Source organism: Nycticebus coucang, chromosome 16 (genome assembly GCF_027406575.1).
Source record: "Nycticebus coucang isolate mNycCou1 chromosome 16, mNycCou1.pri, whole genome shotgun sequence".
NCBI classification, from domain to species: domain Eukaryota; kingdom Metazoa; phylum Chordata; class Mammalia; order Primates; family Lorisidae; genus Nycticebus; species Nycticebus coucang.
In genome coordinates this window covers 26,297,075-26,313,617 of record NC_069795.1, presented here as the reverse complement: position 1 = coordinate 26,313,617, position 16,543 = coordinate 26,297,075, and positions in this window count along the sequence as shown.

Genomic DNA, 16,543 nt, shown 5'->3' with positions numbered 1-16,543 from the left:
TTGCCACTATGTCAATAGTGCAGTTAGATTGCTCTCTGCCATATGACTCCATCAAGACAGCTCAGCTGTTCTTCCTGTCTCTGCATTTCTTAGAGTGTCTCTCAATTTCTGTTTTTACCAGCATTTGGTTATCTCTGTCTATCAGTTGCTCACTCAAAGTTTCCAGTACTTCCTGGTTTCTGCGGCATCGCTGCATCTACTGGCTACTGCATCTACTGGCTGCATCTACTGGCTACTGCATCTACTGGCTGCATCTACTGGCTACTGCATCTACTGGCTGCATCTACTGGCTACTGCATCTACTGGCTGCATCTACTGGCTAAGGCAGCCACTGCCTTACTCACTGGTGTCTGCTGCTCATATATTCTATATGTACATTGCATTCAAATTTAATTGCTTTGTTTAATCACTATTGTCATTTTCTAATTCTCATGCCACAAGCCTAGACTGTGGATGCTCCTACATCATCAGAATTGCTGCCTGTGAATTTGGTGATCATCCTGGTCCAAGAAGGGCTGAGGAAGACAGAACATTCACATGCAGGGGTGTGCTGGAGGGGGCTCTCACTGGTCCTCAGGACCTGATTGTGAAATATTTGGGAAATCAACGAGGCCAGTTGTTAAACAATTGGTAGCTTGAAATCAGCCAAGGTAGAAAAATTTACACCACAGAAATTGGCAAAGGCTATAAAGCAGGGCTTTTCTTTTCCCAGCAAGCCCGTTTGTCCACACACTACTGAATGGGATAGAAAACACGAGTCCACCCCACGGAAGCATTCAGAGACATCTTTCTTGGTTGTGCATTTGTTATTCTGAGGTTTCCCTGAGGGGACAGTATATCTGCTTCAGTTTAACCTAATCATTCTTAGGACTCTAAAGTAGACACAGACTCCTTTCATCATTATTATTATTTTTTTTTTTTTGTAGAGACAGAGTCCCACTTTATGGCCCTCGGTAGAGTGCCGTGGCCTCACACAGCTCACAGCAACCTCCAACTCCTGGGCTTACGCGATTCTCTTGCCTCAGCCTCCCGAGTAGCTGGGACTACAGGCGCCCGCCACAACGCCCGGCTATTTTTTGGTTGCAGTTTGGCCGGGGCCGGGTTTGAACCTGCCACCCTCGGCATATGGGGCCGGCGCCTTACCGACTGAGCCACAGGCGCCGCCCTCCTTTCATCATTATTGCTACCCAGTTGCTGCTATACTTTTATTTGAGGTTGAGTTTCCTAGGAAACAAACTCTGGGATGAAAATTTGTGTTCAAAACCATATTAAAAAGTCCTCTCAAGTTCAACTTTTGGAGGGGAGAGGCGGTTAGGATTGTACAAGGGAGGAGTTGAATGCAATGTAGTCACCAAAAAGGCACCAGTCAATTCTATGAAAAGGACCAGTCATTAGAGGGGGGCTGTCATAGGACAAGGTGACTCTATTCAGAGAGGAGGGAGTCCTAGGAAGGAACTTAGCTAAAAATCATCAGCACTAAGACTCCCAACAGGAGGGAGAATGAATGCTTCAGTCTAAAAGGGAATCTGAAGGGCACACACACATCCACTAAATGAAGGAAAAGAAGTATGTAAAAGTTGTTAGTTTTTTTAGAGAACTTTTTTTGTTTTTCTTTTTTTATTTCAGAATATTATGGCAATACGAATGTTCTGGCTATATGAATTGTTTTTGTACAGTTTGAGTCAAATTGTAAATAAGCCTCTCACCAAGATAGTGTGCATTGTAGCAGTTAGGTGTGAATTTATCCTCTTCTCCTGCTCCATCCAGCCTGCTTACTTTCTGTTGAGTTTTATTATTAAATATGCACATGGGTATTGATTGATTAGTTCCAATTTAATAATGAGTACTTGCGTTGTCTTTTCATTCTTGTGAAACTTCACTTAGGAGAATGGTCTCCAGTTGCATTCAAGCTGTTACAAAAGGTATTACTTTACCATACATATACCAAACTTTATTAACCCTTTCATGTATTGATGGACACTAGGGTTGGTTCCACATTTTGAGATTGTTAATTTTGCTCCAGTAAACGTTTGAGTACATGTATCTTTTTGATAAGATGACTTTTGTCCCTTAAAGTAGAAACCCAATAGTAGGATTGCTGGATTGAATGGTAAGTCTACTTTCAGTTCTTTGAAAGTATCTCCATACAACTTTCCATAGAAGTTGAACAAAAAAAAAAAATCCCCAAACAATAGAGGTTGGCATAAATGTAGAGAGAAAGAACACTTACACGCTGTTGGTGGGACTGCAAACTAGAGCACATTAAAGTTGTTTTATTAAGTACCCAAGCAGGAAAGCGTCAATCATATTTAGCAAATCTCTGAATGTTGTGACTCAAATTTTATAGAGGCTTTTTATTTCTCAGGGCCCTCCCCTCTTTAGAAGAATTGTGACCCAAGTTTTCTCACCATCAGGATCAGAGAACAAAATAATTGACATTTCATAGTATCTCACTTATTTGTCTTAATTGTCTATGCTCAGCTATACTTGTCTCCTCTCCACTAAAAGCAGTTCCTGTTTCCAGCATTAGGGTAACCAGCCCATGACCACTGATTACTCTGCAGCTTCTTTCTCCTCACCTTCACACCTCTCCAGCCTGGCACTGGCTTTAATGTTTCCCCTCTCTTTCTGGCAAGCTTCTTTACTTTTTCATAGGTTGACTTGTTCAACTGCAGATTTGGTCCTCTAAGAAGTGTGACCTCTCCTCTATGTTTTCTCTCCCCTTTTCCCTTACCCTTGGATTATAGTCCTTTTGAGTTCAATTTACAATCTTATAGAATGAAGAATTTTCCCTCCTTCAGAATGGTGTAGAATCCTAGAGCATCCCAACCTTTTTGGCACCAGGAACCAGTTTCATGGAAGACAATTTTTCCCCAACTAGGACAGATGGTTTCAGGACAATTCAAACACATTACATTTAGTGCACACTTTATTGCTATAATTATAATATAAATTTATTCTTCTTATTGTAATAGATAATGAAGCAATTATACAAATCACCATAATGCAGAATCAGTGGGAGCCCTGCCAGTAAACAGTCCCGGCACTAGCACCAATACCTCAGCTCCACTTCAGATCATTAGGCATTAGATTCTCATTCGGATGCACGACCTAGATCCCTCACATGAAAAGCAGTGGGCAGTTTATGGTATGGTTTGCACTCCTATAAGAACCTAACTGATCTGACCTCAAATGGAGCTCAGAAACTGTGAGCAAAGGGGAGTAGCTATAAACATAGATGAAGCTTTGCTCAGCTGTCCACCACTCACCTCCTGCTGTGAAGCCTGGTTCCTAACAGGGCACGCACTGATACTGGTCTGCAGACTGGGGTTGGAGACTGCAGTCCTAGAACAAACTTTATTTGCCACCCGGGGAATGTATCTCCCTAAAAAGAGTTGGATTCTCAATTCTTAGCCACGGTCAAATTTATCCATTTGAAGCAAAGATGCAAAAGTCTGACCTTACTTAGAAGATGCTATTATCTGGTTCCCTTCCACTAGGGAGCAACCAGCTTTTCACTGCAAATTTTCAATTGTTTTTAAAAAGAGAAAGAATTTTCACAGAATCACAATGAAATGTGAACTTCGTGGAAGGAAATATAATTGAGAATTTATTTCTAAGCCAAATCAGACAAAGATCAAAGAGAATATAACTGCTGAGGCTTTCTTCCTGTCAGCCTTGCTATTGTGAAATCTCAAGCGGTCAGAGAAATACAGATATCTCAAGAAGCATCTTGAGAATGATTTGTAATTTGCTTCCTAATTCTGCATTCTTTGCCCTACCTCCCTCGGTGTGCCTTTGGGTAGGCATAGGGAGGACTGATGAACAGACAAGGGAAACGGAACTTCTGCTTTGTTAATGACACTGTGCGCAGGAGTAACCCCAATCACTCCTGCTTTAGGGATTCTATCACATTCCTCTCTTATCCTCACTGGAGGAGGCACCTGTGAGAAATCCTTTGGCAATAAAGTAACGGGGAAGGGATTTAACATCGTGCAGGAGAGCGGGAAAGTAGGTACATCACTGGTCAGCAGTCTCCACACCTGTGGGCAGGAGGCCACGGGCCTACTTCCCCGGCAGAAGTTAGCCCTGGCTCCTCCCTGCGCTCCTCCTTTGGCTTGGCTTCTTGCTTGGTGCTCTTCTACTAAGACTGCTGCTGAGAGATTGCTGCTGAGATGCTGCTCCTACTGATACTGACTGTGACTTCTAAGGTGCTTTGGCACCTGAGACCTGCAGGAGACCTACCCGGAGTAAGCTGGCACAGCGGCCCGCGTCCAGTCAGTTGGGTGGGCTGGGGCCTGAGACCCAGCGTCCCGGCTCCGCCGAGGCCCTGAGTCAGGGCCGGAGACGACACGGGCCCCAACACCTCATGAGGTAAACCGAGGCCTAGAGAATTTAAACAACTTTTTCCACATCACGTCGCCAGTTAGTTATAGGCAAGTCAGGATTAGAAAACCAGCAATTGTTTGTGTTGTGACTACCTCAGCTCCTCCTTTCATAGCCATATTCATTCTTGCCAAAATATTTCTTGACCGCTACCTCATTTTGGGTACTGCGCCAGGCACTGGTCATGAGGAGCTGAATGAGACAAGATGATCTTGGCCTCATGGGACTCACCCAAGACAGGTTGGTGGAGCTGAATAAAAGGTGTGACGACCCCCAGATTAAACTTGTCTTGGCATAGTCTTGCTTAGCAGATTGATGTGAGAGCCAGCAGAGCTGCTGCTTGGATATTCTGATAATCAAACATTCTTGCAGGCGTCCTCAAACTGCGGCCCGCGGGCCACATGAGGCGGTGTGATTGTATTCGTTTCTTTCTTTTTTTTTTTTTACTTCAAAATAAGATTTGTGCAGTGTGCACAGGAATTCGTTCATAGTTTTTCTTTTTTTTGAAACTATAGTCCGGCCCTCCAACTGTCTGAGGGACAGTGAATTGGCCCCCTGTTTAAAAAGTTTGAGGACCCCTGTAAAAGGCATAAAAGTTTGCTTTTCTTCCCTGATTTTGTTAAAGAAGCTAGAGATTAAGTCACAGGCTTTTTGTTTCTGTTACTTTGCTGCAAGCTTTGCCCTTGTACTTGTAGAAACCTGGAAGCTAGCCAGTCAACCTCAGTTCTTCCTGTTAAGGTTGAAAGCCCTGTAAGGGCTTATAAATCCAATTTTGTCGTCAGAAAGAGTCATTTATTTACTCAGTTTCTTTTGCTTTAAATTCTTTATCATGTGGAACTGATTACTCATATGAGATAATAGACAGACAAATTGATATATTAATATAGATAATTCTGTTATGTGGGAATTAGTCTCTGGAAGAAGATTCCAGAGAAATAAATAGGACACAGTTACACTTCTTGTATAAACATGTGAGCAGCAACAATTGAATAAGAAATACAGATAGGGTGGCACCTGTGGCTCAAAGGAGGAGGGCTGTGGCCCATATGCCAGAGGTGGCGGGTTCAAACCCGGCCAAAAACTGCAAAAAAAAAAAAGAACTACACATAAAAGCAAGATGGGATGTTAACATAATAGGATAAGCCACATGGATTTGCCTACATTCAATGATTTTTGACCTCCCCAAAATGGTTAAGTTCTATTATAGAACCAAATATATTCTATTGCCTATATAAAAATTAGTTCAATTTAATAAAAATTCATTTATTTATTTTTGGGTAATTTTACCTCTGCATGACTCAGTTTCATTATTTGAGAGTGGAGATAATAATAGATTTTATATGTATTTGTATGTATGTATTTAAGACAGGGTCTCACTCTGTTGTCTGGGCTGGAGTGTGTGGTATCATCATAGCTTGCTGCAGCCTCTGACTCCTGGGCTCAAGCAATCCTCTTGCGTTGGCAATTTATTTATTTATTATTAAAAGTGTAATAGTTCATCTAGCCTGGTCCCACAGACCTGAGACCTAGGTGTCATCCAAAGATTGGCTAGCTCACATCCTTACCCTGCTCCTTCAATTATGTAGGCCTTTCTTCCTGAACCTCTTAATCACAGCTTGAAATTAATCTGTTCAGAGGCACCTGCATCTCAATTCATTGTCTCCAGCAATTTAACATTGCATGTACCTTCAAGCTTTGCCCTTTTAGATTGGTGGTTCACATCCCTGGATACACATTAGAACCACTGGATGAACTTTTTTTTTTTTTGAGACAGAGCCTCAAGCTGTCACCCCGGGTAGAGTGCTGTGGCATCACAGCTCACAGCAACCTCCAACTCCTGGGCTCAAGAGATTCTCCTGCCTCTTCCTCCCAAGTAGCTGGGATTACAGGCGCCTGCCACAACACCCAGCTATTTTTTGGTTGCAGCCATCATTGTTGTTTGGCGGGCCCGGGCTGGATTTGAACCCGCCAGCTTGGGTGTATGTGTCTGACACCTTAGCCGCTTGAGCCGCAGGTGCTGAGCCCACTGGAGGAACTTTTAACATGTGCTAATACCTTGAGTCCACCCTAGAGCTTCTGTGTTCATTGTTCTGTAGGGCTGTCAATATTTTTTAAAAAGCTCCTTCTGTGAGTCTGATCTGCAGTTGTCACTATTTTTTAGAAAGCTCCTTCTGTGAGTCTGATCTGCAGCCTGGGCTGAGAGCCGAAGGCCCCTGAGGTAACACTCCAAGCTTGTGCATCTTGATTAGCATTTCTCTTCTCTGAGGCCTCAGCTTCCTGAAGACTTATCCAAGTCAGATTTACACTGCTTGTCTGGTTTTTCAGGTTGTCCTTTCTATCACAATCTCTATTCTTCTGCATCAGTAAATTGTTAGTGAGGCATAGGTCCTTTCTCCTGGAAAGCCTGGGGAAAGAGAGGTGCTCAGCAGAGGGCTGATGACCCAAGGGCACATGGGTACAGAGGAGAGGGCTCAGCCTACTGCTGGTGGGATTCTCCTGTTTCCAGTGGGAATTCCAGCAAACTTGAATGTGTAAGTGAGAAGTGCTTAGGAGATACACACAGTCTTCTGAAATATGCTGAGTGGGCAACACTGAGCTATGTCACCCTTGTGCTGTAGCTGATTCACTAGTTTGGTCCTTTGGGTACAAATTGTGGTTCTGAGCACAAGCCACCGCCAATATGTTTGTTGGCCCAGGTCTCCTCTCTTCATCTTGCCAGATGAAATTCTATCCACCCCTTAAAGCTGATTCCAAATATTACTTGCACTAGGAAGTTTTTCTTGAGTTTATCCTCTGCCAGCGTTGTGTATTGTTTTGAATTTTCATAACATCTGGCAGCAGGCAGAACGAAAGAACAATGTATAGTTAAATAAACTAGGCTCCAGTTTTGTGCAAACTGAAAGTATCTGAGCATCTATACTCACGATAATTGTGTGCTGAATTACTGAATGGATGAATGAGTTGACTTGGGTGAGGAACTTCCCTGAGCCCCCACCTCTTTATCTGTGGAATGGGGCCATGACAGACAGCTTTATTTCTCTAAGAGTGGTCCTTGAAATTCCTGGGCCAAAATCCTCTGAGGTTCTTATTGAAATGCTGAGTATTGCTCTTATGTCTGAACTAGAATCAGTGATGGCCTGAGAATCCCTGTTTAACGTAGATGATGATTATGTTCAGTAAAGTTGAAAAACATCTGAGTGAAAGCAATGCAATGTCAGTTGCAAATGTAAGAGCTTGGTACTCATGGAGAAGAGAAATTCTTTTGGTTGAAGGTAGAGAGAAGAGACTTCTTCGTTGAAACAGTATTAGATAGTAGAAAAAACTTGAAATACTCCGGGAACACTTGGATTGTCTTCACATGGAGATAAGGTAGAGCAGAGTGATAGTGCCCTGTTGGAATATTAATTATTCACTATCTTCCCCCTTTTGTAGGCAATGATTATGAATTAAATACCTGGTTATCAGGCTAACTCAAGCACTGGGAATGCAGGAAAGATTTTTGCCACAGCCATTCCATGTAAATGTGGCCTTTTTTTGTTATTCATACTTAACAGTGTCAGCTCCAGAACTAAGAACCAGAATCCTTAGGATATAACTGAGTCCTATTTCCAAGATGTTCCACTGTCTTCTTACAAAATCTTGAATGAGGAACTGCAATGTCTTTTTTGACTGGGGTCTATGGGTTTGTTTTTCCACAGGAATGACTTACTGAATTTTATTAATGAGGTTAAGTGGGGAGAATAAGGTTTTCTTTATAAGAATTTGTGGTAGATAACTTTGATGTAATGTACCAAATCTAGGTAGGGGTTACATGTTGAGTTGTAGGTTTTTGGCCTGAAAATCCCCTAAAGATAATAAAGCACTAGCTGGGATGACTTTATTTCTGCCTAGATTAGCATTTAGCTTCAGATGAATTTTCTAATCATCAAAGAAAGAGTGGACTTGCTGTGTTTCTGGTTAATTTTCAGGGACTTTCTTGTTAGAAAAACTAACTTCTATTTCTGACTATATTATTGAGCCACTTGTGACCTTAAGTATGTTAAAGAGCTCTGGGATATCTTGGTTTCACATTCTGTAAAATGGAGATAAAAATACATTGCATACATCTTTCAGAAACACTAGGAGGATTAATGAGAGAATGTTGGCAAGTGTATTAAAGTCACCCATTTTTTTCATATTTAGATTTCTGATTCATTTCCTAATACTAAAATAGGGTCCTGTATTTAAAAAAATGACTATGCGGGATTAAGATTAGAGTGAGCTGTCATATTTATTTCCCTCAAAGAACGAACAGATGACAAATAGGATTATTAAGCTTCTAAATATAAATCTTCCCTTTTACTTTAATTCTATGTTTTGTTCATACTTTAGAAGAGAATCTTTTACAGTTCTAGGAATGTATATGCCACGTTGTCTGCTTAATTTAAAAACCACTGACATGGACTAAAACCTTACATTGTCGGTAATAATTTGCTTTACTGAGTAATGAGGGTGATATCCCTGAGCTAGCAGTAAGCCCAGCTCCCGGTTGGGTGTTATCTGTGGGACAGCTCAGTTCTTGCTGTGGGAAATTCAGGAACCAAAACTCATGGACTAAGGGTAAGAGAGGAGCTATCCATCACCGCCTCCCCATCCATCATGTTGTTGCCCCATACTGTGCAGGGAATTTGCCTGCCATGAATTTCATCATTGGCTATATTTCATAAGTTGAGCCTGGTGATAAGGCAGGGTCACTCTGAAATCCCATCTGGTGAGTGAGGCATCACGTGGCTCTGTTTCTCTTAGAGACTGATGGCATTTCCCAGCATTTGTAGGTTTTAAAGTTATGAAAATCAGCTTAGAAGAGGCTAGGGGAGCAGCTCCGGTACTACACAGATGGACACAAATGCAGGAATTAAAGACTGGAGAGGAGAGGGGCCAGAGGATGAATAAAAGAGGGAAGAGAAAAATCAGGAAATACAAAGAAAAAAATATAAGCCAGCTGTAATGTGCATGTGTGTGTGTGTGTGTGCTGTGAGGAAATATCAGACTTACATGTAAAAATGGGAATAAAAGGAAAGGAAAGCACAGATGGAAATAAACCAGAATGTTATTTGTCACCGGGACGACAGGTTGGGCCTCAAGTCTACCTGACTCTATTTTCCTAGGAGTTTTTCATTTTAGGTAGCCAATATTTCTATTTTACATGTGAGAAGGAGACAGGTTTTATGTGAAGCAAAAAAAACTTAAGCTATTTTGTTTGATGCAATTCCATTTGTCTGTTTTTGCTTTTGTTGCAAAACAAAAGAAATCATTGTCAAACCTGTGTTATGGAGCTTTTTCTGCTATGTTCCTTCCAGTAGTTTTACAGCTTTAGGTCTTACATTCAAGTCTTTTATCCATTTTGAGTTTATTTTTGTGTATGGGATAAGATTCCAATTTCATTTTTCTCCATGTGGGTGTCAGTTTTCTCAACATCATTTATTGAAGAGACCGTTTTTTCCCCATTGTGTGTTCTTGGTGTCTTCGTTGAAAATCATTTGACCCTAAATCTGTGAATTCAGTTTTGCTTTCTCTACCCCGTTCCATTGGGCAATCTGTCTGTTTTTGTGCCAGTGTCATGCTGCTTTCACTAGTACTGGCTCCATATAAGGCTCTGGGAGGGAACCTAAACATGTGATTGCATCATCTCATATTTTTCTAAACATTTCAGAAGGAGCCACAGTCTTCAGATTGCTGTTCTCTCTCTTTTTTCTGGCTTTCTCTTCATCATGCTTCACCTCATGTTTTCTCATGTGATGCATGATGAAGACATTTTTGCTGACTTGCTGAGGGAAGTTGAGTTGGGGATGCACTTAGATGGGACAGATTATAGATAGGGGGTTCCAGGTCACTTCCCATGTTTGGTTAAGTCATAATAAGCAGTTCTGGGGTAGGAGAAATTCCCAGTATGTCTCATGGAGCCTGAGTCTGTGAGAAGGAAAGAAGGAAAGGTTGGAATGGTCTTGGAAGCTGGTTTGGAAGAAATCTTCCCCAGTCATGAAATGTGTAAACTTGCGAGCCGAGAAGATTTAGTTGTTTTTGAGGCCTAGTCAAAGTGAAGATTCTTTTATGTCAGGAATGTGCTCAATAATGTGCTACATATAATAAACATTATTATTTTTTCTTTTCTTGATTGGAATCCTACAAAACAGAATTTATTATAATTCCTACTTGTAAGGCAAAACCAATAGCAGTAATACAAATGGCAAATACATTTGAGTGTAAAGACAAGTTTAAAATAATCATGCCAGAAAAAAGTTTTCTTTTGTTCCTTTTAGAAATTATCAAATATGAATATTATGAAAAATTTCAGGGCGGCGCCTGTGGCTCAGTGAGTAGGGCGCCAGCCCCATATGCCGAGGGTGGCGGGTTCAAACCCAGCCCCGGCCAAACTGCAACCAAAAAATAGCCGGGCGTTGTGGCGGGCGCCTGTAGTCCCAGCTGCTTGGGAGGCTGAGGCAAGAGAATCGCGTAAGCCCAAGAGTTAGAGGTTGCTGTGAGCCGTGTGACGCCACAGCACTCTACCCGAGGGCGGTACAGTGAGACTCTGTCTCTACAAAAAAAAAAAAAAAAAAAAAAAAAAAAAGAAAGAAAAATTTCATATGAAATTTTCCATATGAAAAGATTATATAAAATAGCATACAGCCAAAAATGTAGGAAAAAATTTACTATTTCAATATTTGACACTTTTACTATGTAATTACCATCTCTTTAATTTTCAATTTTTTACTGTTTAGGAATTTTCCCTTGTTTGAATTTAATTATTAATATTTTTTATTTTTCTGTGCCTTTGAACAGAAAGGACATTTATTAAATGAATTTTTCTTTTATTTCTATTTTTTCTGAGTTGTCCCCTTTTTTTAGTAATATCTAACTCTGCTTTGTATTAATCTTTCCTGTCTTGGAAATTTTTTTTTTTCCAAGTATATATCGCAATTTATTATAATAGAATTGCTGTAAGTGGCATTTCACGTCAGTGGATTAAAAGAATCAACATATGGTCTTGATCAATATATGGAACAATCATTTATATTTTTGGAAACAAAATGCAGTTAGCTTCCTACTTCATAAAAGTAAAAAATTCCAGAGGAGGGGCGGCGCCTGTGGCTCAGTGAGTAGGGCGCCGGCCCCATATGCCGAGGGTGGCGGGTTCAAACCCAGCCCCGGCCAAACTGCAGCAACAACAACAAAATAGCCGGGCGTTGTGGCGGGCGCCTGTAGTCCCAGCTGCTTGGGAGGCTGAGGCAGGAGAATCACATAAGCCCAAGAGTTGGAGGTTGCTGTGAGCCGTGTTGACGCCACGGCACTCTACCCCAGGGCGGTACAGTGAGACTCTGTCTCTACAAATAAAAAGAAAAAAAAAACAAAAAACAAAAAAACAAACAAAAAAAATTCCAGAGGAATTAAGAGCTAAATTTTATTTTAAATAATCCATATATATAATTAAAATAAAATTGTTTCTTTTTGTTTGTTTTTCTTTTTTTAATCTATCACTATTTATTTTATTTGTTTCATTTTTTTTTTATTAAATCATAGCTGTGTACATTGATATAATCATGGAGCATCATTCACTAGCTTCACAGACCTGTCTTGGAAGTAAAAAAAAAAAATTTATTGTGATTCATTGAGGATACAAAGAATTAGGTTATACTGATTGCATTTGCTAGATAAAGTCCCTCTTACAGTTGTGTCCCGCCCCCAAGACGTGTGTCATACACAGTGACCCCCCCAATTCTCCTCCTTCCTCTCCTCTTCCCGTTCTCTCATCCCCTCCCCCACGGTATAGCTCATCTACTGCATTCATTTTACAATTGAGTGCATTGGATTCTTGCTTCTCCATTCTTATGATGCTTTACTGAGAAGAATGTGTTCCACTTCCATCCATTTTAATACAAAAGATGTAACGTCTCCATCTTTTGTAATGGCTGAATAGTATTCCATGGTATACATACACCATAGCTAGTTAATCCATTCCTGAGTTGGTGGGCATTTAGGCTGTTTCCATATTTTGGCGATTGTAAATTGAGCTTCAATAAACAGCCTAGTGCAAATGTCCTTATAATGAAAGGATTTTTTTCTTCTAAGTAGATGCCTAGCAATGGGATTGCAGGATCAAATGGGAGGTCTAATTTGAGTTCTTTGAGGATTCTCCATACTTCCTTCCAAAAAGGATGTATTAGTTTGCAGTCCCACCAGCAGTATTAAAGTGTTCCCTTCTCTCCACATCCATGCCAGCATCTGCAGCTTTGAGACTTTGTGACGTGAGCCATTCTCACTGGGGTTAGGTGATATCTCAGGGTAGTTTTGATTTGCATTTCTCTGATGATTAGGGATGATGAACATTTTTTCATATATTTGTTAGCTATTTGTCTGTCTTTTTAAAAGAAGGTTCTATTCATCTGTCTTACCCAGTTATATATAGGATTGTTTTTTGTTGATTAATTTGCGTTTTCTATAGATCCTAGTTATCAAGGTTTTGTTAGATTCATAATATGCAAGTATCTTTTCCCTTTCTGAAGGTTGTCTGTTTCCTTTGGTTGTTGTTTCCTTAGCTGTACAAAAGCTTTTCAGTTTAAGTCCCATTTGCTTATTTTTGTTGTTTCAATTGCCGCGGAAGTCTTCTTCATAAAATCTTTCTCCAGGCCAATATCTTCAAGTGTTTTCCCTACACTTTCTTCAAGGATTTTTATTATTTCATGCCTTAGTTTTAAATATTTTATCCATCTTAAATCAGTTTTTGTAAGTGGTGAGAGGTGCGTGTCCAGTTTCAGTCTTTTACATGTGGTTATCCAGTTCTCCCAGCACCATTTATTGAATAGGGATTCTTTCTCCCAGTGTGTGTTCTTGTTTGGTTTATCAAACATCAGATGGCTGTAAGATATTAGTCATCTCATGGTTTTCTATTAATTTCCAAATGTCAGTGTCTATTTTTGTGCCAATACCATGCTGTTTTGATCACTATGGCCTTGTAGTACAGCAGAAAGTCTAGTAGAGTGATACCCTGGCTTTGTTTGTATTACTAAGAATTGCCTTGGCTATACAGGGTTTCTTCTGGTTCCATATGAAATGAAGTACTTTTTCCAATTCTCAAATATATGATGGTGGTATTTAAATGAGGATTATGTTGAATGTATAGATTGCTTTGGGTAGCATAGATATTTTCACAATGTTGGTTCTTCCTAGCCATGAGCATGGTATGTTCTTCCATTTGTTAACATCTTCTGCTATTTCTTTTCTTATGGTTTCATAATTTTCTTTCTTCTTTTTTTTTTTTTTTTGTAGAGACAGAGTCTCACTGTACCGCCCTCGGGTAGAGTGCCGTGGCATCACACGGCTCAGAGCAACCTCTAACTCTTGGGCTTACGCGATTCTCTTGCCTCAGCCTCCCAAGTAGCTGGACTACAGGCGCCCACCACAACGTCATAATTTTCTTTATAGAGGTCCTTTACCTCTTTTGTTAGGTATATTCCTAGGTATTTCATTTTCTTTGAAGCTATGGTGAAGAGAGTTGGGTCCTTAATTAGCCTCTCATTTTGGCTATTATTGGCATATACAAAGGCTACTGACTTGTGGACATTGATTTTATATCCTGAGACATTACTGTATTTTTTGATGACTTCCAGGAGTCTTGTGGCTGAGTCTTTGGGGTTCTCTAAGTATAAGATCATATCGTCAGCAAAGAGGGAGAGTTTGACCTTCTCTGCTCCCATTTGGATACCCTTTATTTCCTTCTCTTGCCTAATTGTTTTGGCTAGAACTTCCAGCACTATATTGAATAGAGGCCAACCTTGTCTGGTTCCATTTCTAAGTGGAAAAGTTTTCAGTTTTACTCCATTCAGTAAAATATTAGCTGTGGATTTGTCATAGATAGCTTTGATCAGTTTAAGAAATGTACCATCTATGCCTATACTCTTCACTGTTCTAATTAGAAAAGGATGCTGGATTTTATCGAATGCTTTTTCTGCATCTGTTGAGAGGATCATATGGTCTTTGTTTTTGCTTCCGTTGATACGGTGAATAATGTTTATGGACTTGCATATGTTAAACCAGCCTTGTATCCCTGGATGAAACCTACTTGATCATGATGTATGACTTTTTTGCTGATAAGTTGTAATTTATTGGCTAGGATTTGAGAATTTTTGCATCTTATATTCATTAGTGAAATTGGTCTGAAGTTCTCCTTTTTAATTGGGCCTTTTTGGTTTTGGTATCAGGGTGATATTTGCTTCTCAGAACGTGTTGGGAAAGATTCCTTCCTTCCTTCAATTTTTTGGAATAATTTCTGCAGTGTGGGTATAAGTTCTTCTTTGAAGTTTTGGTAGATGGTGTGAAGCCATCTGGACCAGGGCATTTTTTTCGGGGGAGATTTTTTATTGTTTCTTCGATCTCCATTCTCGAAATCAATCTGTTTAAGAGATCTATTTCTTCTTGATTATGTCTAGGGAGAGGGTGTGATTCCAGGTATTGATCCATTTCCTCCACATTGTCAAATTTCTAGGCATAGAGTTTCTTGTAGTACTCAGAGATGAACTCTTGTATCTCTGTGGTATCTGTTACTTCCCCTTTATTGTTTCTGATTGAGGTTATTAGAGATTTTACTTTTTTGTTTCTAGTTAATCTGGCAAAGGTTTATCAATATTATTTATTTTTTTGAAAAACCAACTTTTTAGCTACTCGGGAGGCTGAGGCAAGAGAATCGCTTAAGCCCAGGAGTTGGAGGTTGCTGTGAGCTGTGTGAGGCCACGGCACTCTACTGAGGGCCATAAAGTGAGACTCTGTCTCTACAAAAAAAAAAAAAAAAGAAAAACCAACTTTTTGTTTCATTAATTTTCTGAATGGTTCTTTTGTTTTCAATTTCATCAATTTCTGATTTAATTTTGGATATTTCTTTTCTTCTTCTGGATTGTGGTTAGATTGTTCTTCATTTTCCAGTTCCATAAGATGGTTCATGGGTTTGTTGATGTGCTCTCTTTTTGTTTTTCAAATGTAGGCATCTAATGTGATAAACTGGTATTCAAATCTGGTTGCTATATAGTGTACAAGACCACCCACTCTTCCAAGCTTTCCACTCAATGTGCAGCTTCCCCCCAAAACTGAAAACACTAGAGAGGCCTCCTCTTGTCCTAGACCTGTGTGTGTGTGTGTGTGTGTGTGTGTAGGGGTGACTGATCCTCCAGGTCATAATCACTTGCCCAAAGCTTAGATTTCCACCACTCTGGATCATGTGCTGTATCCAGCTCACCTCCTCGCTGTGCTCCCTGGAGCCATGACTTCAGGAAAGGTTCTTGGTATGACTGGGTTCTCTTTCCCCAGTTATACTAGGAGAGCTCAGCTGAATGATCCTTCTGGTCTGCCATCTTGCTCTGCCTTTCTCATCATACTTAATTTTACATGAAAAATTATTTATTTTTTAAAACTTAGAGCCTTTAAAGAGAGGCTCTAAGTCATGTATAAGCTTTGATTCCTAAAAATCTGGATTTGATTCTGGGGTAAAAGGTCAGATAAATAGTTTTTCTAAGATCACATTTCAGTTGACAAAGTAAGCCACAGAGTATAGAACAGCTGAGTTCTCTTTAGCCTTCTATTTAGTATTTCAGTCCTTCTGTATAGTTCAGAGAAAAGTTAAAAACAGTAGTGCTAAGGATATGCACTGTAGATATATTCACACATTTAAATTGATGTCACAAAATACTTGAACCTCAGAAGGATGTGACCTAGAGGGAAAATGACTAATAAGTCAATATTTATATTAAGTGGCAAATTTAGTTATAAGAAAAAATACTAACAGGTAAAACAAACACCCCCCTTCTTGAATTTATTGATTCTTTTGCTTTTATGTGTGGATGAATAGAGTAAAAATATATATTAAACAAGCAATAGGAACAGAATTAAACTTGAAATCAGAGGACCTTGATAAAAGTTCCTGTTCTACTTTTATGGAGCCTGGTGATAATGGCAAATTTAGTTAGTTGTCCCCATAATTCTTTTCCTTCCTTTTTCGCACCAGCCAACCTAAAGGAAACCCCCACTTAACCACATTTCCCAGCCTTCCTTTAGTTTAGGTGTATCTATAAGACTAAGTTTGGCCAATGGTTTGCAAATAAAAATAATGTGGGTAATTCTGTATAGTGTCCTT